Genomic DNA, 24,630 nt, shown 5'->3' with positions numbered 1-24,630 from the left:
ACCTATCTCATCTAGCTCATGGGAAAATATAAGTGACTTGGATTTAGACCGTATTTTTGAATTATTTTAATTGACATTGAACTAACAAGATTTTTCTACAGCCAAATTTTTATTATCCACATGAGGGTAAGGGCAAGCAATTGCACAGGAATGGTGTGTGTGTGTGTGTGTGTGTGTGTGTGTGTGTGAGGTGGGGTGGTTAGCAAGCAGAACCCAGAAATTGGTATCAAGTTACAAATTTCCATTACCCTTCTTCTCACCTCTTTTATGATGATGATAACACACTTATTAAGTGCTTACCATGTACTAGGCACTGGCTAAGGGCTAGGAATACAAATGCAGGAAAGCAAGACAGTTCCTGCCTTTAAGGAGGTTATATGGAAATGTGGGAAGACACCACATGAAAGGGAGCTAGAAGGCAGCATGGTTTGGAAGTGATGGAGAAGTGATGTGGAATCCTGGTTCCTGGGACATTAAGGGGAAAACTTATCTATTAAAGCCCAGTGTGGTCCCTGGGTCACTCCAAGGTTCCAGTGACAGAGAGATGAAGAAGTTGAGGGTAAAGACTAGAATGTAGATAGCATGGTTTAGAAATGACCAGAATACTACCCGCCACTCTGATTTCGCCATCCTATCCTTCTATGGAAACCCTTTGACAAGGAGAATTTACAGGAGACAAATCAGTATTTGGGTGCGGGTGGACAAAACATCTCTCCTAACCCCAGGTTTCAACTTCATACCAGCAGGTGCAACATAGTCAACATTTGACCAGAATTATAAATGACCTGGTATTTGCCCAGGTGATTCTTATCAGTCTTAGGGTATATCTGAAGAGCTCCGGACTATTTCCTCCTAAAATTTTCAACTCACCTAAGTCCTAGGGCAACTTCTTCTATCCTACAACTATACTCCAGGTGGTTTTATCCTACTGCTGGGCACAACCTGCCCTTGCTTTTCGGATTGGGGAACTGCAGGAGATGTATACACACACACACACACACACACACACGTATGTGTATACACATATATACACACACATACACATATGTACATACACACATATATATGCACATGCATACATATACATATATACATATATAAAAACCAAGACACTAAATTTCTATGTTGTATGGTAAAGTTTATACTCTAGTTAAAACAAAGCACTGAGGTCAATTTTAAAGGAAACTGCATATCCTGTCCCTCCCCAGTCTCCTATCCACAGAACTAACTGACAGTTTTCTATGTGTGATTATATAATCTGGAGCACAGCAGCAGAGATGTTTGAGAATATTAAAATGCAGAAGAAATACACTTGAGTCTACAAAAGTCTCTTGTTTTCATTTGTACAGCCCCAGACTAATTACTGAGATTTTCTGCATCTCCCAGGTGACCTTCTTCCTTGAATTCCCTTGGGATATAAATCTGGGTATATGGCAGAATGAAAAGAAGTCTAGTTCCCTCTTATGAAGCCTGAATTGTTCAAAATAAGTGCTGCATTAATAAGCAAGACCATCAGGATAATAAGATGCCATTCTTCCCTAGCACAATGTGTAAATTTAACAAGTCAGAGGTGATAGTTCCTAGTATACCCTGTAGACACACGATAAATATTAATTGAATTGAAAGGTGCTAATAAGTAAAGAAAAATTCACATGCTTCCAAGTTGTGACAGCCTCCATTTCAGTTGGAATTTTATTTAAGCAAGAAAAGGAAAAAAAGGAGTCAAGGTAATTAGAAAGTGTTCTCTTGGGAGGAAGAGATGGCAGTGCTCAGTGGCAGCCATCACCACTTTCAATCATACTTATTTCCCAAGAGTAATGAGATTGAGCCTCATCATAAGAGGATTTATTCCTTTCTAGAAGGTAATTCCACAAATGATGTGTTTCTTTTTAATTTTAAATTGCTAGTTAACTTCATTTTTCAAAACCAGCTCCTCCTCTGATGAGGTATCTCTCATGGTTCACTTGGACATACCAACTGGGCAGTGGGTTGAGCTGTTAGCATCCATCTCAGTTGATTCATCCCTTTTAAGGACATCATGGTGACCACAGTCTCAATCTACCCCAAGTCGCTAGGAGATGCATCAAAAGTGAAGCAATTATGTGAAAATAAGACGCCAAGTCACAGCAATATTGTACAATGATCAAGAGTGAATGACTCAGCTATTCTCAGCAATATAATGATCCAAGATGATTCTGAAGGACTTAGGATGAAAAATGCTATCCATCTCCAGAGAAAGAACTGATAGAGTCTGAATGCAGATCAAAGAATACTTCTTTTTACTTTCTTTATTTTTCCTGTTGTTGCTTATTTTCTTGTCTGTGTTTTCTTTCACAACACGACTAATATGGAAATATGTTTTGCATGACTGCACATGTATAACCCACATCACATTGCTTGCCTTCTCAACTAGAAAGGAAAGGAGGGAGGAAGGGAGAGAATTTGGAACTCAAAATTTTGAAAAACAAATGTTAAAAATTGTTTTTACATGTAATTGAGGAAAAAATAAAATAGCAAATAAATACATATTTTTAAAAAAGAAAAGAAAACAAGACACCAGAACCAAACAGTGCATATCAGCTAGGACAATGTCAAACTCAAATAGAAACAGGAACACAACCTTATCAAGGATCCCTGCTTGCCTCAGTTGACTTAGAAAATCACATATTAACATTATTTATGTTCTATTTTATTTTTATTTATTTTGTTAAATATTTCCCAATTACATTATAATCAGGGTTTGGGCCTGCTCAGGAATGTAGTGGATCACAAAATGGCCCACATGCCTTTGTTGACATCTCTGAATTAGGATATCTGCAGGAGGCTAGGACCATGAGGCCAGGACCATGGCTGTACTGTGACTGAAAGAGTTTAGAAACATTCCACTCCGGGCCTTGAAGGTCACAAGCCTTCATCTGTGAAAAGATCATACGTGATCAGCCCCACTGAAAAATACCAACATAAACCTTTTCAGGGAAACTAGGTGTCTCTGAGCCAAGAGTAAAAATAGCTCATCAGAGAGTCCAGCTTAAGCTAAGCTCAAGGCAGAGTCCCAGGGCCCAACTGCTAATGATTTCAACTTTCTAGAAGGATAAACAAAAATGTGTTAACTAAATTACAGGAAGCTGTTTTATGGGGAACAGATTAAAACACAGAGGTCCTGCATTCACCTGGGTTTTTTCAAATTCACCTAGATGCCATATAAGTAGAAATGTACTTACATACAAAAGAAACTTTTCTTCTCTCTTTCTTCTCTCTCACAGATGAGGAAAAATAAATTTAGCAGCCCTGCACAGCAACTTGAATGGCTTAAGTATGTAGCCTATAGACAAAAGAAAAACTTCCTATGTGCACAACAAAAGCAGAATGACAGTCCATTCTTTAAAAAAAATAATAATAATTAATTAATTTTTAGTTTTCAACCTTCACTTTCATAAGATTTTGAGTTCCAAATTTTTTCCCCATACCTCTCCTCTCTCCTCCCCAAGATGACAAGCAATCTGATATTGGTTATACATGTACAATTATGTTAAACCTTAGTCATGTTGTGAAAAGAGAATCAGAACAAAAGGGAAAAACCATGAGAGAGAGAAAAAAAAGAGAGAGAAAACAGTATGCTTCGATATGCATTTAAAATCCATAGGTTTTTCTCTGGACATGGATAGCATTTTCCATCATGAGTCTTTTGAAATTGTCTTAGATCATTGCATTTCTGAGAAGAGCTAAGTCTATTATAGTTGGTCATCGTACAATGTTGGACAGCCCATTCTGTAATTTGTGATAAAGAGGAAAAGCATACATTACATACACATTTCTTTAAGGAGTGCTGATTAAAAAATTTTTTTTAACAAAAGCTGTTTAATTCAGATGTATGGTATTTAAATGAATAGTTCATTTTTATCCTTATGAATGTGGAAAAAATCTTTGTTGAACTGAATTGAATGGGAAGTCATCCTCAGATAGTTTAGAAACATACTCAGGACACACGTATTCAAATCAAGATTCAAAACCAATTTGGATTCCAAGTCCGGGAAGTTACAGTGCAGTACACTAGTGGTCATTGTGTGTTGACATTTTGTTCTTATGTGTATGCTTATTGTGTTACATAGAATGGAGGTGATTGGAATAAGTCCATGAAACAGAAAAGAGCTCAGATAATAACCCCTTAGAAGATAAGAGGAAACGAATGGCATTTGACTAGGGTTCCCTCAATCCCCTGACCTGGTGAACAAGAAAATCCTTTTGAATCCTTCGGTTGGTGAAACTGATGCAGTCCCCTGTCCAGATCCAAATAGCAAAAGGTCTTTTGTACTCATGTACAGTGTTGTTTTGTTCTGTGAATCATGAATGCCTTTCTTATTTGATTCAGACCTCATTACTATAGTGCCTCATTACTATAATACAGCCTTAATGGCTGCTTAATAAAGAACCCAGCTCTGCTGGACTTAATTCTGAATGACTTGATTTAACAAAAATGGGACAAAATGATATGAAGTCTAGTTGAAAGTAATCGTTGCCTAACTTCTAACAGGTTTGGTGTTCATATTATGTATCTTAAATGTAGCCTAGGTTCCCTTCAAATATAAGTACCCTGAAAGCTATTTCAGATGAAAGGCACATCAATACAAAACTGTAGCTCATAAACCCCCAATGATGTTCCTTATTCCTTCCTCCCCCGCGACTAACCAGAGAGTATATTAGTTGAAAGCAAAAAGTATATAATTAAATACTGTAGTAAGATTAAAAAAAAGTAACAAGGAAAATCCTTCCATGCATACATAATCTCCTTCATAAATTCCCATACCACTTATAGAAAAGAAAATCCTCTAGGAACACAAACAACTGAGATCCTGGGTGTTGGAAGTATGCACACCCAGGGAGTACTCATGAGAGAGGGCACAAAATAGGGATCATTGCATTATTTGGACAACTCATGGTTGTAGAACTGTATCCCAGCTGGAACTCCTTTCTACCTCTGACACTGTTACTGAATTATTTTCTATACTGAACTGCTTTCTGGTGAACCTTAATTGCTTTCTGCTATTGGATTCTGCTGATCTTCCACTGTGCTGCTCTCTGTTGGTCCTCTGTGACTTATCACTACTACTGGTATATCACTATATACTGGTCATCCTTCTAATTGTAGCCTCTCACTTTCCCCTCCCCACCATGACTCTTAGCTCTGAAGTCCATGGTTCCTGGTATATTTTCAGTTCTTTTGTGAATCATATCCCTTCCCCTTAGCATCCAGCCAGTAGAAGACCTTAGGTTTAGGTTAAGTCTATCTTTTTAATTCTTATGTTTCATCCTGAGTTACTACTTGAGATGAGCAAACATTTCTTTTTACTCCTATCATACTCCTGGTGATTTCAATTTCTAGCCTGGATTCATGCAAATTATTCCAGATACTTTGTTTAGCAAGACCATAGGGACAAATAGAGATGATGACCTTTTGTCTTCTCTTCTTGCAGGTACCAAAATCACTACTTTCCTTATGTAAAAACTATCGTGTGTGTGTGTGTGTGTGTGTGTGTGTGTGTGTGTGTGTGTGTGTAGATATATATATTTTTTTCTTTAAGTTTTACTTTAATTTTTTCAAGTGGGCTCTCTAGTGACTTGGCAGTGATCATGGTATACCTTATTATCCCATAGAGCAGTCCCACACATTCTGCTAATCACCAGATTATGTCCATTCTATCTCATGATATCTCTTAACATACAAACTCAGCTTACTGTTTCCATAGCTACCACCTCATTATCTCTAGCCTAGACTATTGTACTAAACCCCTAACTTTCCTCTCCACTTTTAGTCACTCTCCTCTCAAATTTATCCTTCATGATAAATGCTAATCAATCTTTCTAGTGCTCTGTCTTGATCTTTCACAAAATCCTTCACTGATCCCTTCTTTCTTACCAAATAAAATCCATACTCCTTAACCTGGATTTTAAAGCCCACTACAATTTTGTTCCAGCCTACCTTCCAAATTTTACCTCACCCCACTTTCTGCTGTCCCACATAATCTAGGATCCATTCACAAAGTGAACTGCTCATCAACTCTTAAACATGCCACATAAGTCCACTGAAATTTGCTCGCACAAATCCTTATGCTTGAAATTCTCTCACTATCACTCCTGTTTCTATTTGTTGATTCCTAGCCATCTTTTAAGACCTAATTCAAATTTTGCCTCCTCCATTAAGTATTTCTTGATTCTCTTTCCATTCTTCCATGCTGCTAGTGACCTCTTTCTCATGTTGTCACTTAGAAATATTTGCTCTTCTTAACTACTTCTCTTCTATTACATTTATTTTTACATGTTTATACATGTGAAGAGGCAAGATAGCATAGTGGATAAAGAGCAAACTTCTGAGTCAAGAAGATACAGGTTTAAATCCTATCTTGGACCCATAATGGCTATGAGACCCTGGGCAAATCACTTATCCTCTCAGTACCCCAGACAGTCGTTGGTCTGCATTAGTAGAAGGAGTTTTCTCACAAGGATTTCATAATGCCAATGAAATCACAGGTTTTTTAAAATTGAAAACCTAAAAATATTTTAAATAATAATAATAATAATCATTAACTGCAAATTAAGAAAATACAAAACTGAAGTTCTATATTTCATCAGTGAGACATGCAACCTCAAGCACTGATTACATTCAATTGTACCTTAACAAACTTGCGCCCCAATACAGTCAATTTTTGTAAAGATACCATGTACAACTGAAATATGTAAATTCCCTTTAATCCCATTCAGTAATCGTCAGAGATCTCTCATCTCTAATTTTTCTAAAATTCCATTCAGGCACTTAACTTCTTTTGTTTATTTTATGGTTAGATCTGTTTAAGTCTGAAAGGGATAAATATGAAGGTCCCCATTATTGTATTGTTTTATTATCTATTTCTCACTCCAATTCAATTAACTTTTCCTTTAAATATTTAGAGTTTATTATTAGGTGTACATATGTGAAGTACTGCTGTTGATTCATTATCTATGATGCCTTTAAGTATAATGCATCCCACACCATCACCATTGACTTTTGTCTTTCCACTGGACTTTGGTGACTGAGGGGAGAGAATGAGGCTAACAACTTTACACAACGCTGCCTCACTTAAATCCAAGTCATGCACAAGTTAAGATATCACCCTCATGACATCATTGGTCATCTTCAAGAAATGAAAGATGAACAACAACAAAGTAAGGATTGAATGATAAGCTAAACATAAAATTTAAACTCTTACATTGGGTTTCATTCATCTTTTAGGATACTACATTGCTTCCTCCTAATTTTTTCTTACCCTTATTTTAAATCAATATATAAAGAATCTGTAATTTCCTCCACCAAGACAAATTGAGAGTTGTCTGTAACGTGGGAAATAAGCCTCAGAGAGTTGTGTGAAGTTCAGAGATATTAAGTGACTTATCCATAGTGAGCATTAAATGCAAGTCATCCTAACTTGGGGTCCAATACTCTATCCACTATGATGTACTCTTTCTTATTCTTACATAATATGAAAATAACTTCCAGTCAAACGAGTGAAGACAACACATAAAATTGAGCTGAAAAATTGGAGGCAAGGGAGATAGAAGGTATCTATTTGGGAGTATGGTGGCAAAGTCTGGAAAGGGGATCAGAACCTGGAGAGAAGTGAAGGATAATTGGCTTGGGCATTTTCTCAAAATGTAGGTTCCAGGAGGAACTTACCATTTGGAGAAGAGGTCTAGAGGGGTAAAGGGATCTTCCAGGACGAGAAGGTGACTGAGACTTGGTGACAATTCCAGAGAGTCAAATGTGGAGTCCAGAATGGAGTATAGAATGGATGCCCTGGGCACTTAAGTCCTCAGTATAGAGATTCTGGAAAAGACTCACCAAAAGAAGGTACAAGCATCTTTCCTTTTGAGATTATCTTCCATCTACTCTTGAATACACCAAATAATTTTTATGTCTGTCTTCCTCATTTGAATGTCAGCTCCTTGAGGGTCTGTTTTCACCTTTTTTTGGATCCCCAATATAGAGCTTAATAAATGCTTGTTGACTGTCAAAGTTAGTTCTTATATTGGAAATTTTGAAATGTAACTAAGCACTTCTTAAGGGCTTGTGTTTCATATAGTATTCACATCTTAGCAAGTATAGATTTGCTCACTTTTCATTCTATCAAATGCTGGTTAAGGACCAAGCCTTAAACCCAAATTACTCTGGCTCTCATTGATTGGCCAACAACAGGTCCCAGGCCAAGCCCTGATTGGGTCAGAGTGAATGTAAATAGCAATTGTTTCTATTTTGGCTAGAAACCCTGAGGATCTTCCCCTCCCAGGTTGATTTTTTTTTTTTTTTAACTAGGTAGAGGCCATTCTCTGACTAATTCCTTACCTAGCCTTAACTAATGGGTGTTGCCTCAGTCAAACTGAGATCTGTTAAAGATCTTAGCTTAAAAAGGCTAAGGTCTCCCACTGTATCCAGGGCCATCTCCAGTCATTCTGATCTATGTCTTGCCACTGGACCCAGATGGCTCAGGAGGAGAGCGTGAGGCTGGTGACTTTGCACAGCCCTCCCTCACTTAAATCCAATTCACTTGCATGTCATGGCATCACCTCCATGGTGTCATGGTCCTCTTCGAAAATGAAGGACAAACAACAACAATCTAACCTTTAGATGTTATATTACATTGGAAGTGGAGCAGATCTAAAATTTCATCAATGTAAGGTATTCCTCGGATGGGAACTACTTTTATCCATGAAGATTAGATCATAACTCCTCTGTAATTTTTACTCATAAAATTATATGAGCATATAATTTTATACTCTTAAATGTGTTATGGATGCTTAATAAATGCTTATTGATTGTTAGATTAAGGTTTGTTAAATTGGATGTTTAAATTACACAACAGCTATGCTGGACAACCATCACCCCTCCTCCCTCACCCCACTACAGGGTTCCCAAATTATGCAATACTGTTTGTAGACATACATTTCAAACCAAACTAAATAACTCAGTAGAAACAGGGGAAAATTACATGCACTCCCATAGTGTCAAATATGCAACATTATACATTTGTGAAATTATAATAATACAGAAAATAATATAACTGAGGCATGGTCAAACTCATAGTGGAAACATTATTAATGGCTTAGCACTTAATTTTTTTCCTATCGGTTTACAAAGTAACTTTCTATTTGAAGAAGGGGCACGTAGAAAGTAGAGTATTTGGTAACTGGAAATACTGTAACTTCTTTTTAAAAGTCTATCATAAAAGCAAAGCAAAACAGGAGTTTCCTGGCAAATTATCAACCCCACATCTGTGTAGAAAATCGGGGCTGAGATCAAACATGGGAGAGAAGGAAAATGAAGACATTTCTGAAGTAAAGTTTTGAAGCAGCTGAGAAATCCTAAGAATGGAAGCTGGACAGAAAGCTAGGAGTTACAGGAAAACCTTCCTCTAGACTCAGGTGGAGAGAAAGGGTGACAGCTTTTAACAGCGCTCTGCAATCCGCCCCACAACAACTGAAGCCAGGATGTGGTGACGACTCTCTGTTTTGTCTTTTCTGTGGTTGCCTAGCAACCTGCTCACCTTAACCCTCCTTCCTATCAGTTTTATTCATTATATTCACTTTTATAAGCTTACCACTTTTGATCTTGTTACGATCCATTTTGGCCAAGATCACTATAACATTTATTTAATTTCATAAATCTCAAGTTATTGGGTGTAGAATCTGGCATTTGAGACCATCAACTATTTCATCCAAATGCTAGGGAGGCAAATGACAGGAAAACTTTTGTTTTAAAGAAAGCAGAAGCAGCACCGGACATACTAGGTATTCTAGCATCTAAATGTCATAGAATCATTGATGGAGAAATGGAGAGAACCTTGGGGATTGTTTAATTCAACTCTTTAGTTTTTCAGAAATGGAAACTGAGGTTCAGAGAGGTTAAGACATTTGCCCAAGGTTACATAGGTAAGCATCAGAGGGATGATTTGAAACTAGATCTTCCCGACTCCAAGTCCAGCACTCTATAAACTATATATGTGTAACCATGGACAAGTCACTTAACCTCTCTCTGCCTCAATTTCCTCATCTATAAAATGGGGATAATAATCGTACCTACATTCGAGGGTTGTTGTGAGGATCAACAGGAGATAATATTTGTAAAGCACTTTGCAAACTATAAAGTGCTATATGTGTTGTTGTTGTTATTATTATATTATGCTGCCTCCAGATATTCTTATATCTAGATGGTACACAGGAAGATTGTCTAATAAATTTCAAAGGCGATTCACTATAATAAATTTCTTAAGCTAGGATAATCAAATCTTAATTATCTCATTTTTATTTCTCACATGTCATTTCATTGATATGGCAGCTCTATGTTTTACCTGTACTATATCTTTCCTTATGCTACAGTGGAAGTTATTTACTTTGTTGGTTGATCAATTACCCCTCCTCACCTAAAGCAAGTGATAAGATCCTATTTTTTGATACCTAAACCAGGTGAGAACATGTTGCAAACAATCAAAAACTTTAGACTCCAGGAGAAAAGTCCTTTAAAGCTATTGGATGCAATGGAGTGAGATAGTACAGGAAGTGTTTTAGGATGAATTGCGAAAACCTAGTCAAACCTTATAGGTCATCAATAAAATAGACAGCAAGTTCCAGAACTGAGAAATGTGAGCGCCTGGAAGCTTAGGGTAGAAACTTTCTAGCCAAGCCTTGAAGAAGAAAGCGCTTGGGGGTGGGGAGAAGAGCACTTCAGCCCCAGCCTCCTACCCACTCCTTGACCAGTGGTGGACCTTTCAAGCTTCAATGGGTCCTGAGAATTTTGGAAAGGCAGATTCAACGGTCGACAAGAAGCCTCACAGAGAAGCTGCTCCATGCTTAACGATATCTTCATGAGCGCCCCCACCCCAAGAAAGAGCAAAAAGGACTTACAATAACCAAGAGCTATGAATTCCCTCACCCCCTTTTTTTTTTAACCATATATGGATATAGTCTCCAAGTTGAGCTCAATTTCTCCTGGACTTTATATGTACTTAAGGGAGAGTATCTTATACTTTTTTTGGTGGTGGTTGTGGTGGAGATGTTTTTGTACCAAGTGTTACTATGCCACTTTAGTAAATGCCCTCTTTGTAAAAACTAATGATAGTAATTGATAGTAAAATGTTGATTGATATCAATGATAATGAGTAGATATTAACTGGAAATTGATATTAGGGAGAACCCACTAGAATGGAGATTTGAGTAGAGAGCAGTAGAAAAATATTCCTAAGTCTTCAGTTACCTTCTAGAACTCTGAGGAAGAGATGTAGTGACCCTTTGGGAACTAGTGGGAATGGGAGTTGGAATGAGGACTCAGAACTTTTAAAGTCTCTACTTACATGCAAGCCACTTCATCTCAGACACCTAAATCTCTTAGTTGTTCTCCTAAAGTTCTTACACATAGGCAACTACTGAGCACCTTTATTTCCAGACTGAGCTCTGAGGTTGCCTGAGCTGCCAGTGCCCAGTGCCACTATAGCCAGCAACATCCTTCTCCAAGAAGGGAAAACAAGAGTATGTCCAACTTCAACAATTCACAACTCCAGTGCTCTTTTGGTTTTGCCTTTACATCATCATTTCTTCCTCCTTCTACTGATATAGGTAAAAGAGACAAGGAGGAGGGAGACAGATAGCTCAATAGCAACCCCAAGCAGAAACTGGGCTGACACAAAGAGTTGTGAATGCCCACAATTATCACAATATTAACACAAGGGGAGGGGATGCAAAAATAGCTTGCCTCAACCTTCTGGCCTCTTGGTCCCTTCCCACCATCCGTCACATCTCATTTAATTCTGACCACAGTCTCTTTATAGAAAATAACACAAACTCTCCACTGTAAATCATCTACCCACTTCCACCCTCAATGAATTAATGTTTCTTCTTTGTCTTTACCAAACCATTTGTAGGATAGGAGCAATCCTACTCTCTGGCATCCCTAAATAGGCAATCCCAGTGACTGACTGATGCAGGGACAAATCATCACTTCAGAAGACTGATGATGAAGCAAGCCTTTCTCCTTTCAGCAGAAAGGTGGTGGATATGTGGTGCAGAATGAGGTCTCTGTTGTCAAACATAGATATTTGTTTTGCTAGCTTTTTTTTTTTTTGTTACAAAGGAGGGTTGTCCTGAAAGGAGGTAATAGTGGGAAATGATAGTGATTTTTTTAAAAAGACCATCATTAAAACAACCAAAAATGATGGTCCATTCAGCTGTCTCAGCTCATCTCACAGGAAGGAGAGCAGCCTGGCAAACGGTAGCACTTGTGCACATCCTCCACTTCCCAATATTTCCATTACTTTTTCCACTCTAATCCCTCACATTCAACCTTTCTGGAAGGCACTGTACATTTTACTTCAAGTCATTAATATTCAGATCTCTTTTTTTGAGGCAATACGATTTAAAACTGGAAATGACCTTAAAGATTATTCCAACCCCCTCATTTTATAACTGAGAAAACTGAGGCCCAGAGAGATAAAGTGATTTGCCCACGATCACACAGGTAGTTAGTAGCAGAACCAATCTTCTGATTTCAAATCCAGGGCATTGCTTCTTCACTACATTGTCTGGGAATCAAAAGACCTAGGTCAGGGGTCCAAGTACATGCCTTAGCTCTTTTAGCCAATATAAACAAATAAATCTGCAATTCTGCATCGACACATTTTGTTGATGGACATGAGAATCCCCAACAATGAACAGTGATGACCATGGGCCTTGGGAGCAGCAGAACTCAGGACACAGACTGTCACAGTCCCCAGTCTCCCACTTCTCCAACAGAACACAAAGTTTGCTGAATTTCTGCCCAACGTCCCATGAAGGCCTCCCCTTCTTAGGTGTTGGCCCCAATCAGTAGCCCCCACCCAACATAGCTAGGAATATACTGCAGCTTTTTCCAGATATTTAAATTTCAATCAGCAGTTGGTACAAATCAGGGTTTGAATTATTGTTTTGTTGATTATCCAGACTTAAGAAAGTGTTAATAATGCAAATTAAACTAGAAGTGTAGATGCATACTTTTTTTTCCCTGAAGAGCCCAGAAACATTTACCAGAATACCTCTGTGGTTCTCAATAAATATTGCTTGAACCCAGCCAGTAGAAGACAGGAGGCCTGGTGACTGGAGGCTAATCGTAATAAGCATTTATATAGTCCTTTAAGGTTTGCAAAATACTTTACATTCATTATCTCACTGGAACCTGGCAATGCCCTAACAGAGGTAGCTAGCTGGTGCAATAGATAAGAGCACTAGGCCTAGAGTCAGGAAGACCCAAGTTCAAATCCAGCTTCCAACACTTCCTAGCTATGTAACCCTGGCAATTCCCTTGACTTCTGTATGCCTCAGTTTCCTCAACTGTAAGATGGGGATAATAAAAATACCTACCTCCTAGAGTTGTTGTGGGGATCAAATGAGAAAATGAGACAATGATTGTAAAGTGCTTTTTGCCTTCCTTCCTGCATGTAGGCATTCTAATGTGGGCCTTCTAGAAGGCCAGCCCCCTTCGAAAGCCTGATCCTTCATCATTTTAAATGGGAAAGTTATAACTTGACTTCTATTCACTAGCTTTCATGATTAAATTTAATTTGCCACTTTGATGGATCTGTGGGCAGATCACAACTCAAGTCGTCTCCCCCTCCTGCCCAAGTGATTCTCATGGGTGTCCTCCTTTAAATATGCCACAAAGCGTCTCCTCCCCTACCCTGTTCCCTCCCCAAACCCCCACCACCATGTGCTCCTATAGATTTCCTAATACTAACTAGGGACCAGCAGAGCACACAGGCTGCCCATTGGTCAGTTACCCCTTTCTCTTACTACATGGCTAGCCCTTCTTTTTTCTAGCCATAGATTTCTTTGTTGATGTCCATCTCCCCACTTCTTATCTATGTTATGTTTCAGCTTCCCTCTGCCAACCATACCTAACCTCCATTACCCTTTGTGTCACCCTCAACTTTGCTCCTTTGGAGGGAGTATGTCCTGATTTGCAGCCAGTCTTACAATATCACCGGAATAATATTTATATTGAATAATATTAAAAAAGATGGGCCTCCATTTGATGGAAGAGTTTTGGACCATTAAACTAATGGTGCAGTTTCCCAAAGGCAATTCAGCCCTCTCTCCTCCTTCTGGTCAGCTCTAGAATATGGGCTGGTCATGGTTAGAATGAGGGACACAATGCTCTATCGGTATCCAGGAAACATCCAGAGATTTCGAGGAAGTTGCTCCATATGTTGGGTCGACCCCCTGGGGATAAATTTATTGGAGGAAATAGATGAGAGTCACACAGGATGGGCAGGAATGGGTGGAATCTGCGTCCTTGGAGAAAGTAACCACACTAATGAGATCACAATTCCAACATTTTTTCTTTCTACTATTTGTATACAAATTTCAACTATATTATGAATTAAGCAGACTTGAGATATTCTGGAAACTTAGTATAGTGCCTGGTACATAGTAGGTGATTAAAAACTGTTGATTGGTTGATTGATTAAACCTAACTACAATTACAATCTCGCCAAAATTTTCCATGGGAAAATGCGTTTACTTTCCAAATAGCCTCCTTACAAAGAACTTTTGGAACTGACAGTGGTTCTAAGTTGGAGATTGCCTGTGTTTTTCTTTGTCCCAGTCAACACCCAGCTGCAGAGCTTATTTAAAACTGGAGGTATCCTTCTGCCAAGTGCAGCGGGCTATACATAGTGGACAGCACGTCCACGGCCTGACCTTCTTTTTACTATGCACCATCCCTCACAGTTTCCTGTTGTTTCATCTCTTGCTTGCTCATCAGCATGACTGCAAGGGAATATCACGCAATTCACCCATTTGCTCGTCCCTACAGATGTTTTTAAGTCTTAAATTTTGTCTCTAACTTCAGCCAAACGGCTTTCACCAGAAACTGTCTGAAGAGTACTCCAGCGCTCACTTTATAGGTGAAGGGTCTCTGTTGATGGTTTCTAGTATTTTCATGAGCCCACTCCACAAATATCTATTGTATTCTCATTATTGCTGAGACACAGTGCAAGGCCCTGGGGTGGGGAGGGATACAAAGATAAGGATAGGTTGAGAGCCAGCTGTTGATCTCAGATGCCATTAAGTCTGACTCCTTAACTTTTGGTTCCTGACTTCAGGCAATCTACTCTCTATCTAGTAAGGGAAATAAGACACATACACACATGATTAAGAGGGGGATACGTAATGTCTTATGGAAGAAGAGACAGAGATGGCTTTTGGCTGAGGGGTCAGGGAAGGCTTCATGAAAAAGATGCCATTTGAATGGGGCCTTGACAAGTAGCATTTCTACAGATGGAGCTAAGAAAGAACATCATAGGTAGAAGGAGCTGCACGTTCACTGTTCCCAAGGAACTTAACAAGCAAATGGGGGAAGGCACCCACACATGTATGTATGTATATGTGTATGTATAGATTACATCTCTTTTAACTCTGCCTAGTATTCTTTAGGTAATATGGATGTTCTCTGTCAGGGCCAGGTCTGATACATCTCCCTCAGGGCTGTAGGATACCCTGACAGGTGTCTCTTTACTCTGCCATTGACTCAAGCCCCACTCCCCCATCTATGTTCCACCCATTTATGGGGCACGGTGGTATATCAGTTCCATAAAAACCAGGTAGCTTTTACAAAGGGATCTTTACTCACTGATACAGCAAGAACAAATGTACAAACATTTCCCCCAACACCTCTGAGGCATAATTCCCTGCTTCGAACCTCAGTTTTGGTCAGGGGGAAAGTTAGACTTAAACTGACCTCAGTCCCTACATAGCATTAATCTCACCAATTTTACATGGAGAGGTGGCATCCCTGCTAGGCAAGTGCTTCTGTTGGTCTAGATACTGAAGGTTACTCCCAAAGATCACATCTTGCCCCTTGGTTATTATTGTTCCTTGGGGCATCAGTGGTATGTCGGCATAAAATCCAACATGGATTCTGACTCCCAGATTCCTACGGCTCACTCTCTTAGCCTCTGAAACTCCCAAAGGACTTTCTCGTTGGATGCAGTGAGTGAAGAAGTCACCCCTGTCCCTCAGATGCAAATACAGCAAACAGATGACCAGAGCTGATTCAAATCATTCTGAATACTCCAACAGTTGTGCCTATATAATCAATGGAAAACAGCTCCTCCCAACAATATGGTGGGCCAAGTGGAACCAGTCATAGAATAACCACACTTTCTCCATGGCACTTTTCTTGTATGCTATCACAATTCACCCAGAATTAGCTTCCTAGAGTTGTTCATATGGAGATGCCATTTTAGCAAGCTAATGGGGGCTGCACATTCACCAGACACCTATTACATTTAAAACACCTCTTTATTTTCCCCCTTTATACCTTCTGCATTGCCCTTGTTTTCATCTCCTACTCCATTAACTTAAAACTGTTTTCCTTCCTGATATCTGTAATTAGACTAGATGCCTTATCTGGGAAGATTCTTTGGGGTTGGCCTCTTCACTACATTCGGTGCACTTACATGTGAAATCAGAGCTGTGGTACGACCAGGACTTTGCCCAGGGCACTGATGTCTGGTGTGCTGCTTCCTCTTGGCTCTGGACTAATATCTCTGGCCTCACTGTCCTCTGCTAACCCCATTTCATGTGGCACAACATCTTCTGATCCCCTGATCCCTGTCGCTAGAGTCTCATGGCTGTTTTACCTTTGCCCTCCTTTGCCCACCTATGGGGTCTTTCCTCAATCTGCCAGCAGCCTTCCCACACCTCATACTGGTGGGTGGAGATTTCTAAATCCATGATCTGCTGGTTCAGAGTGGACAAAGCTGAACTCTCTAAGGGACAGGCCACCTCCATCCTGATGTAACTGCCTCTGACTAATGAGAACTGACCAATTTTATTGTGTTGTCTGCCCTGTCACATGGGATTGGGAGTAATGAAGGCCAATTAAGGTGGAATCCCAGCCTTCCCTGTACCCCGTCTGAGCTCCTTCTTGGAGTGGCTTCACCCTGTTCAATCTCTGGCAGCCTTCTCAAAAGTAAGTCTTGGATCCTGAAATCCAACGTCTCTCCCTGAGGTTGCCCTTCTCTAAAATTGAATTCATGCCAAGGACCAGAATTGGTCATTACAGCTCTGGAGCAAAAAGTCCTGGAATGGGTGGCAGAGTGGATAGTACATTGTACTTGGAGTTAGAAAAACCTAAGCTGTAATCATTCCTCAGACAACTAATAACTGTGTTACCTTAGATAAGTTACTTAACCACTCAATCAGTTTCCTCATCTATAAGATGGGGATCTATAAGATCTACCTCTCAGATTTGTTATGAGGATCAAATGAGATAATTGTAAAATGCTTTATAAACCTTAAAGAGCAACATAAATGTTGGTGAACAATAACAATAGCAATAATAGACAGCTACAAGTGCCAGGCCTGGAGTCAGGAAGATTTGAGTTCAAATCCAGCCACAGACACTTACTAGTTATGTGAATCTGAGCGAGCCGCTTAACCGCTGCTTGCCTCAGTTTCCCCAACTGCAAAATGGTCTACCTCACAAGGTTGTTTTGAGGATCAAATGAGATAATATTCATAAAGTGCCTAGGGCAGTGTATGGCACATAGTAGGTGCTATATAAATGTTAGCTATTTAATTAGCTAAATTATTGTTGTTATTTAAATAATGATCATAAGTGATCCCCTTATATCTTCATTGTTGTTATCCAGGACACCTGCAGCAACTGCCTCCTTCCAGGGGAAGCACTCTGCAACATTGGCTCCTAATAGCTGCTACTCACCACAGTTGTCTCATGCAGATATCTCCTCCTTCCACATTCTAATTCTGCTCATCATCTCTTTTGGCTGCCATAACCTCATTGTCTCTTTGAACAATACAACTACGTAATCTCTAGCAACCATTTCATTTCTAAATCATAAGAAAACAGACTTTCTCCTTGGCCTGCTTAATGACATAACTGTAAAGTTCAGCCAACAGTCTTTTCTTCTTTTTTTCATCCTAGAGATTTCTTTTTAAACCCATCATAAATTGTCCCAGTTCTAAAACTCACATCCTTCTCATTCATGCCTGGCATATTAATCCCTGAAAAAAACGTCTCTTGGAGTCATCCCCACTGACGATGATCAAGATTCCTATGAGTGACTTCTCCAAATCTTATGATGATAACAAGCTGTCCTCTGCACGGTTCTGTGATCTGGCCTCTTTCCATCAGAGTCTATCTTGCTCTTCTTTTTGGCTCTTCTGACTTCTTTTTTTAATCCATCTGGTACCTTAATGGAATCATCAGGCACCACACCAGAATCACTTACTATTTTTTTGTTCCCCGTTATTCCATCTTTATTTCCTCTATTACTGGTTCCCTCCCCCACTTCTTTTCCTACTCACTCCAAGGTTTGTGCCTGTTTCCTCCATTCTCCCTGGGTCCCACTATTCTCCACGATCTTTCTCCTTCCTTACCTTTCTCTGCACCCACTTCCAATTCCTGGGTCACTTTATTACATCTTATATTCAGGAATGATTCATCCAACCACTTCTTATAACAACTGCAAGCATTCCCTCAAGCCACTTTTCCTTTCAGTCCTCCTCAGATGGCAGGATTTTTTCTTTTACCCATGGACAGACTCAGAATTTTATTTAGGAAAAAGTTAAATGGCAGCAGATATATGTAATTTTTTTCTCCTATAATTATGTTATGGCATATTTATTACGCATTCTGATTTAACATTTCTGTATTCCAACCCTTCCTTCTTCTCCTAAGCTTTCCCTCTCATCACATAAAGACCATGTGTGTCTCATACCATTTGACTAAACCTCCAGATGGTTTCAAAAGACATAGTGAGTTAAGAAAACAAGCAAACCTTATTGTATCCTAATTATGAATTCTAATATGAAATTGGTGGATTGGGGGAAAATTTCATAGTGGATAAAGAGCTGCACTTGATGCTAGGAAGACCTGAGTTCAAGTGTCACCTCTGATACATGTTAGCTGTATGATACTGGGTAAGTCATTAACCTTTCAGGGTTCTAGGCAACTCTCTAATAGACTATCAATTGCAGAGAAGGCCCCAATCTGTATTGGTAGGGAGTTTCCTATATCAGTGAGATCACAGACCCAGTCCCTACCCTTTACGTAACAATAGTCTCTACAAAAGTCCTACTTATGCTGTGGAGTTGATCTTGAGTTCTCAAAGGCCATGTGGGTGGAACACAAGTTATCATACATTCTACTGTGCTGGAAAGAAGGTGGGCATGTTCCAAGTGACAAACTGTGTCTTCTGTCCAAGGACCGGTTTAGTTACAAGGATACTCACGCTGAGTAGGTTGCTCTATAGATGATAAATTCTTTGACAATGGCAACCAATGAACAGAAAGGGATATAGAAAGGCCATAGGTCCTGCGAGGGACACTGCTGCTTGCAGAAGAAATAGTGGAGAGATAGCACAGTACAATGGAACTGGATTTGGAGTCTGAGGACCCAAGTTCTAATCCTACCTATGACACTTACTGGTGTGACTCTAGTTGGTTTACAAACTTTTGGGGCCTCAATTTACTCTTATATAAAAACTGGGAGATGAATTTGATAACCTCAAAAATCCCTTGCACCTCTAAATCTATGATCCTATGAATGACAATGATGAAGGGATAGAAAGGGAATGCTAAGAAACCCATAATTTTTAGACTGTGCACAAACATTAACTGTTGGTCCTCTAAATAAAACAGTAACCAACAAGTTGAAACATTGCTAGAGGGTCTGAGTCACATCCTGAGTTACATTCTCACTATAAATTAAACCAGGAGGTGTAAAGAGGTTGGAGGCCAACAGAAGGAGGCATCATTGGCTCTCCCCAGAGAAGAGATGGTAGAGTTGACTCCATTGTACCCCCAAGAACAAGGGACATCATTTCATGGGACACTTGATCACCTTGCTGGCAATTTTTATGATGAAGATAGACAAAAGGATCATTATTGAAAGAAGTTACAACTTATAAAGCCAGTCTCTATTGTAGAGGATGAAAAAAATAGAACCCAGTTACTAAAGTCAGAGAAGTACAGGGAAACATCTGGAGATCACTGGCATTGATGTGCTTAGCACATAGCAGGCATTATATAAATGCTTATTTCTTTCCCCCTTCCATGTAGAAACAAAGCAGATAGTTATAATTAAGTGAATAGATATTTTTTTTGCTTGTTCTTTGGCTTTTGTTTGCTTCTGTCTGTGCAAAGACGTGGCCAGGAATATCTTAAGTCTCAAATAAAGGCAATGGAGAATATTGGGTCTTCCTATTACTAGAAAAATGTGGGACGTCTGCCATAAGTACATTAAACCTCGTCCATTGAATGAGCTCACGGTGCTTACTAAGATTGTGTGCTGTCTTGGCACAGACAGAGGTAAACAAAAGGAAAACCACATTAGCAGCCCTGTAGCATCAGATGCTTGAGTTGCCCTTCCATGCACATGTCTTGGCCGCACACGATTCCTATACATTTGTTCCTTCACACACATACCCTGCCTACACATTTTCCTTATGTTTGTGTCCCTCTACACAAGCATTTATTAAGCTACTAAGACATGCCACACACCATGTGTGTACATAGGCATATGTGCTCCCTATATGTATGTTTTTCTATATGTGTTCCCTATGTGTGTCAACTTTTCCAACTGATGATGTGTACATTTGTGGGGGAGTATGCCCAAGATCTGTGAGGGAGAGATTTTATTGTTACTTTTCCTACTATGCCCTTTTATTAAATGCCTTTACTTTGAACTTAATGTATCCTTTGGCTGATTATCAAAGGGAAACGCATCAGTGGAAGCATATGGGCTGTGGTTTTGAGTCCACACAGACCCACAGAGTACCTTAAATCTAGAATAACAATACCTGGGGGACCTGTTCTGTGAGTTGGTGTGATCTCAGGCATTCTACTCATGCTCCAAGGAATAATGTTGCAGATCTACGGATGCCATGAGGTGAGATAACAACTAATAATAGTCAAAGGAAGAAGAGATGTGTAGTGGTGGTTGACATCCCCTGCTGAGTGGTACTTAGGTAGTTGTTTGATGATTTCACAGAAATAATGGAGGGATCTACTGTATTCCAGGAGCATATATCTAGGACATTACAAACGGTATCCTGAGGCATGTCAGACCTAAAGATCAATGCCCATATCTAGCAATTAAAGTGTGAGCAAATGATAATATAGAAAAGAACCTAGAAAGCACTGCTAAAGATGAAAAAGTTCTGAACAGAAAAACTGAAGATCTCAGGAGAACAGGGAGATACTTTCATCATGATCGCCAACCCCTGAAAGTAGGGGTTGCAGAAGAGAAGTCAACCAATCAAACAACAAGCATTTATTAAGCACCTAAGACATGTTAAACATGTTTTAGATCAAAATTAAACAATCTCTGCTTATATTCTATTGGGAGAGACAACATGTACTTATGGAAGTATAGAAAAAAATAAATACAAGAAAGGCACGTTTAGCATATGAACAGCTGGTTAAGATAGGATATGAGAACGGAAATTGGATTTTTGAACCATAGCTTAAAATATGGGCTCTTAGCAAAAAGTAGTCAATAAAACACATTTGCCTGGTGTCCTATAAATCTAATCAAGAGATCTTCAAACTGAAAAGTGAAAAAGCTGCCAACTTAAATCTGCCAAATTTTTACTATGGACAATAATAGATAAAAACATAAGCAAAATAGTAAGAAAAGGGTCCAGTAATTCACAGGAGGCGCTATCTATGAAAAAAGCCAGTGTTAGACACTTACAAGCTGTGTGAACCTGGATAAGTCACTTAATATCTATGATATAGATGTCTATATACATTACACACACACACAGACACACAAACACACACACACACACACACACATACACACGCACACACACATTAGAGGCAGGTAGTTGGCACAGAGGATAGAGTGCTGGGTCAGGAGTCAGAAAGACCTGAGTTGAAATCCTGCCTCAGATATTTATTGATTGTGTGACCCAGGGCAAGTTACTTAACCGCTCTCTGCCTCAGTTTTCTCAACTGTAAAATAGGTGTAATAATAGAACCTACTTTCATGTATGTATTGATATATTTAGTATGTACTTTGACTTCATTTGCCGTAGGTATCATTATACTTGGTGGTATTGGGTTAATGACTGAAATATGTCACAGGAAGGATTTTCCAAATATATCCAAAAGAACAGAATCAGTAAAAATGGTGGAGTGGTAGAGGAGTATCATGGCATAGTCAGAAGATATGCTCATGTGAAGAAATCAAGGAACTTGAGGAAGGGAACGATGTTGAACAACATTAGGGTTAAATGAAGGAGAAGTAGAATTTTGGTAGCAAATAGCTAGATAGCATAGTGAAAAGAGTGCTGGACTTGGAATCAGGAAGAACTGAGTAGAATCCGGCTCCAGATACTTATTCATTTTCCTCATTTGTAAAATGGAAATAATAATAATATGAACCTCTTGGGTAGTTCTGGGGATTGAATGAGACAGCATGTGTAAAGTGCTTTGCAAACCTTAAAATACTATATAAATGCTGGGTATTAGTACTAGCTATTAGTACTTATCAGGTATGGAGACATGATGTTATAGTGATAGGGGAACTTTGATTGTCTAGATATCTGCTTAATTCTCTCTTCCTGCCCCCCCCAAATGGAGCTGCTAATACGTTTTTGACTTGCTTTAATGGTAATTTTATTCTACATAAGTATGGCAAGCAATAAGGGAAATGACTTTTTGGACCTGATTTTTACTAACAAGGAGGACTCATTGCTAAAGTAGATATCATAGCCACCTTGGGAGCAAGGGACCACTCCATCATAGAATTCACGAGAAAGGAACACAAGAGAGAGAGGCAGTTAGATGACACAGTGGATAGAGCACTGGGCCTAGAGTGAAGAAGACCCAAGTTCACATCTCAGACATTTACTAGCTGTGTGGACCTGGGTAAGTTATTTAACCTCTATTTGCCTCAGTTTTCTTAACTGTAAAATGGAGATAATAGCAGCACCTACCTTACTGAGTTGTTGTGGGGGTCAAATGAAATACCATTTACAAAATGTTTAATGTAGTGCCTGGCACATAGTAGGCACCCTATAAATGGTGGTAGTAGTAGCAGCAGCAGTAGTAATAGTAGTAGTAGTAGTAGTAATATTTAGGGATGGCAGGTTTCAAAGTGTTCAGAGAAAAACTTGGTAGGAGCCAATAACTGAATATTTTTCAAGGTGAGTCAGATAGATGGGAAGTTCTTAAGATCAAATTTCTGAAGACACAAATTATTCCAATGACAAGGAATGGGTGAGGCGAGCTGTGCAATAAAATTAAATCATTGTAGCTGCAGAGAAGACACATCAACCATCTCACATTTTCAAGGCACTTATAGAAAGGCAAGTAACTGAGGATGATTACCAAAGAGTAATAGCATCTGCTAAGAATAATTTCAGAAGTGCTGAAACACCAAAAGAACACACACACACACACACACACACACACACTTACACACAGAGTTACAATCAGGGAAAGAAGAGAATCAAAGAAGGGATAAGACTGCTGTCCAGAATATATGATATGATGATAATGGATAATGAAGCTAATCTATCCCATCCTCATTTTGCTTCTATTTTTTGTCCCAAGGAGAATGGCCATTGACCTGGTAGGAATAAAACAAAAATGTTTATCAGTGAGTTGGCAACCAAGAGAAATGAGGGGAGAGTAAGATAGCATCTAATTGACCTCAGGTAATTCAAATCATTAGTCCCTGATGAACTATATTCTATGGTACTGAATGACGTGGTAGATTTGATTTTTGAGCTGCTGTCAATTATCTTTCTTGGCTCATAGATGGTGCTTAATGAATGCTTGTTGATTGTTTGGTTCAGTCATCATGGAGACAAATGAGAATTCCATTGGTGGGAGGGAGGCATCAGTAGGGAGTGAGAGTAATATTTAAAAAAATAAAAGAACATCAAAACAACATTGAAAAAATCAGGGAAAATAGCAGAGGTGCTATGGGATGAAAGAAGGGCAAATGCCCCACTTTAAAAAAAAGGAAGATAGTGAAGTCTAGAAACCAAAGGTTAATGAGCTTGACCTCTATTTCTTAGAAAATTAGAGGACACATTATTAATGAGAAGGTTTATGAGCATTTAGAAAGAGAGGTACTGGTTGGTAAATCCAGAATGACTTCATCAAAGACAGATCATGCCAGACTAATCTCATTTCCTTTGGGAGGGAGGATATTTATCGGATTAATAGATCAGAGGAATGCAACAGATGTGATATGAGTGGATTTTAGTCCTTAGTTTTGACAGTTTCTCTTGTACTATCCTCATGGGCAACATATTGAGGTGTGGGCTAGATAACCACTGGATCATAGGATCATAAATTTAAAGTTGGAAAGAAACTCAGAGGCCATTTTGCCCCAATCTCCTAATTTTACAAATGAGGAAGCTCAGGCCTAGGGAGATAATAAGATGGTTAGTAGGATTCAGAATAGGTTACATGACTAAATGCAAAAGGTAGTCATTAATGGGTCAAGATCGTCTTGGAGATTTCTAGCAGAGCCTGCCACTGAGCTGTCCTTGGTCTTGTGCTGGTCAACATGGTTTTTCAGTGGCTTAAATG

Source organism: Vombatus ursinus, unplaced genomic scaffold, assembly GCF_900497805.2.
Source record: "Vombatus ursinus unplaced genomic scaffold, bare-nosed wombat genome assembly UNPS02014861.1, whole genome shotgun sequence".
Classification (NCBI taxonomy): Eukaryota; Metazoa; Chordata; class Mammalia; order Diprotodontia; family Vombatidae; genus Vombatus; species Vombatus ursinus.
Note: the sequence above shows the minus strand (reverse complement) of the source record.